Below are 3759 nucleotides of genomic sequence, written 5' to 3' on the forward strand. Positions count from 1 at the left end.
ATCTGCTCACTTGCCTGCTCCATTACAGTCGGTGGTACATCTGGAGAAACCATCTCCAGACACTTTCGTAAAGCAACTGTTCTCTTACTGAGTTCAGACAGCAGGTCACTGTGGTCTTTTCTTGATGAATGCTCCAACTATTGGGACCTTCTTTTCATGGATGTAATGGTGGATTAAAAAAAAGCGAGCTAAGTTTTGGTTGCTAAGGCTATACTAAACATGTGTTTAAAAAAAAATCCAGAGAACTTCAAGATTTACTGTGCTTGACTTATTTAAAACTATTTCAGCAGGATTTGGATCTAAATCATTATTATTTGCCCTAAGCCTGTAAGAAGAAATAAGATTCAACTTGCTGTGTGCCCCCGCCCTTCCAAAGACAGCCAGAGAATTCTCAAGACTCCCCACTGAAACATTCTGCATCACCCTTTTGAATGCCAGAATATCCTAGGAGCAAAAGGGGTTACAGTCTGAAAACTGGGAGACAGTCCATGCATGGGCAAAATGCTCTTGATACACTTTTGCAAGCTTGGACTCTATCTTTTTGCTTTCTTAAAAAAAAATCCCATCTTATCCCACTAAAACAAATTATCAGAGCTTAGAAAAGTTACTTATTGAGAGTACAAGTAACTTTTCTGAGCTCTGAAAAGTCCACTGCATGTCCCACAAGTTTGACCCTGGCAGCCCATTATTTAAGCCAACAGTTACACATAAAAGGCAGCCAGAACTCAATGGTCCCATTAGCAAGTACAAAGGGAATGTAAGTTTGCCTCATTCTAATTCTGAGTTGAGGCTTACAGCTTCTTTTCTCTATTAAAAAAAGGGCAGGCACTTGAAACAGATCTTGAGACTTAAGAGAACTGGAAGAAGTTTAAGAAAATACCTTTGAGATTTACATTTTCAAGTGATCAAGATCATCAAATGACAGCTCAAATATTAGACTAACAGTCCAAGTTTGGGTTTACAGTTCGCATTAACCCCACCCAGCATGGCTAAAGGTAAGTGATTGTGAGAATAGTAATCCAAAATAACTGGAGGGCTACCCTTGCAATAACTACCTACCAAAAGAAAAATGAACCTGAACACAGAAAGAGAGAACTCCAGCATTAAGAGTTCTAACTTAGTGCCCCTGCTTTCCCAGTCCAGGACTCAGGGTGACTTACAAAAGTTAAAACAGAGACAGCTAAAATAAGGTTGCTTAATGACAATTCTCAAAATCTGAGAATTGCAGTCCAAAAATAAACTTTCCAAACTCTGTCTAGAAAACACCCATGTCTCCTCACAACTTGATGTTGCAAAAGCAACTTATAAAGCTATCTTTTGGAGAAGCCATTCTACATTATCGAGCTGCTCATTTTGGAAGCCCAGAAATCTGAAGATAACTACTGTCTATAGTAACTGACAGGCACCATCAAACATAAAACACAGGTAAAGGCACTGCAGCATGTGATAAAGCAATGGTTAGGATGCTTTGACATTTGCCCAAGACAGAAATTCACTTTTGTTTTTATAGCAATCATTATGCATTGTTATTTTTTTTAGCAGGGTCAGGAACCTTTGGACCTCCAGATGTTTTCATCTGTACAGCTGTGTGCCTTCAAGTTGCCTGTTGTCTTATGGGAACTGCATGCATTTCATAGGATTTTCTTAGGTGAGGGCTATTCTGAGGTGCTTTTGCCTGTTCCTTTCTCTGAAATATATACTACAGTACAGCACTTGGCATTGGTAGTCTCCCATACAAGTACTAACCAAGGTTGCCTCTGTTTAACTTTCAAGATCAGACTAATCTGGTGCCTTTCAGTTATTTAGGCCAGGTATTTTGATCTACAATTCCCACTAATCCCTTATTGTTAACTATGCTGGCTGGAGCTGATGAAAGCCTAAGACCAAAACATGTGGATGGCTCCCCACTTCTGCTTTATAGGAGTCAGATCTTTGGAAGTTTTTTTTTTTTTTAGGTCAAATGTTTTCTATACAGAACATCCTTCTGCAGTGGGAAAAAGCATGAAACATGTGCAGATCCCCTTTGGCTAAAATCAGTATTATGCTGGCTATTTGCCATAATAAATGAAATGAAATGAAAACCAGTATGATTCCCCATTAAAGTAGATCCATGATAATGAATGGGGCTTTGCCAGAAGTAACATAGGCTCCACTGATTTCAGTTCATAGTTTGGGCTAACATCAAACTGAGGTTCATATGCGACTAACACATACTAGAATATACCCATTGCATAGGTATATAATGTAAATATATGGAACTGAAAAAAACACTCTCCGTTGTCCACTGAGCGACACAAACTGTAACATGTACTGATCTATAGTCTCCTAGTTGGGTTTTTTTTAATGCTTTAACCAAAAATAACCCATGCAGGGAATATAATATATGGTGAATGTGAAGCTGGCACTATTACTAGTTGTAACAGGTGGAAAGGAAAAAAACAAACAAACCAGCAACACAGCCATGCTTAACTTTTCAGCATAATGGAACATGCATAGCAGTGCTATCTCTGCAAGCTGGAAGGCCATATTTACATATAGGACTGTAGAAATATTACCCTTTTGGGCCAACACTTTGGTCATGCTATGTAGTGGATTTCTGAGAGTAGTAAAGAAAAAAAGAGTAACTTTTCTAAGCTTTGGTCCACATGTTTTTTGTGGATCACCAGCTGAATCATAATTTGTAACTTTTTGACCTGGCCTTCATAACTTTGTCTCAGAGAACCAGAGAGTAACTATCTTTTCAATCTGATTCTTGCAAAATACCCCTCCATACACAAACATGTGGCAGATTTCACCCTCCCTCCCCACTTTCCTTCTCACTCAGTCAGCACTTAGGAGCTGTGAACTTGTAGGCACTTAGTTTAAGCCCAAAACAGCTTGTAGTTCAAACAGAGAAGTAAATCATTTTAAAAAAGATTTCTGGTGGAAAACATGGCAATGTAAGGATACTGACCTCAATGGAGGTAACAACCATCAGTGAGAAAGCAAACAAGCAAATTTTGTTTCACACACCATTGAATGCATTTAGATTTCTAAATCTCTATGGCACTTTCTGTTCCTTAGAACCTGGCATTAACAATTTTAAACTATCTGCCTTTTCCTCATCTTGAAGTATATCAGGATTTTTGGCACTTGTCATAAACCAGATATTTAATAAGCAATTAACACAGGATTAAATCCAACTGCCACTCACAACTAGAGCAGATTCATTCATCTAATTACTAAGTCAACACTTGTGTCAATCCCAGTGATTCAACTGGTTACTCTGGATAAAGTAGCAACTAGACTTAGGCCACAGGCCAAAATGAAACACTATGATATTTACATAGCTGCTGAAAACTGTAGACTTTCCACTACTTATCCCTCTCTCACTCCATACTAATATGTTACCCCATATCCTGATGTCTCCCATCTTGCTCCACATCATGGCTTGTCATTGGCAGAGGACAGTGAAGACAAAACTGTTATAGAAATCACACATGACTGCCTTTTTGATCTGTACTGCATACATAGTGTAACATCCGGTTCATCAAACATATTCACACAGTAATCAAGAGTTCATTTATGCTCTCTCCTCTTAGCATCCTTTACTTCCAGTAATACTGTGTCATTTTTACATGTGGAAAGTCTATCAAATAATTTCTGCAGATAATCTCAATGTTTGTGTGCTTCCTTTCACTTAAAATAAAACCTCCAGAAACAGCTTTAGAAACCTTTCCATTTAGAAAATCAGAGGAAGAAGAATGACAAGCAGCCCAG

This window comes from Sceloporus undulatus, chromosome 3, assembly GCF_019175285.1.
Source record: "Sceloporus undulatus isolate JIND9_A2432 ecotype Alabama chromosome 3, SceUnd_v1.1, whole genome shotgun sequence".
Classification (NCBI taxonomy): Eukaryota; Metazoa; Chordata; class Lepidosauria; order Squamata; family Phrynosomatidae; genus Sceloporus; species Sceloporus undulatus.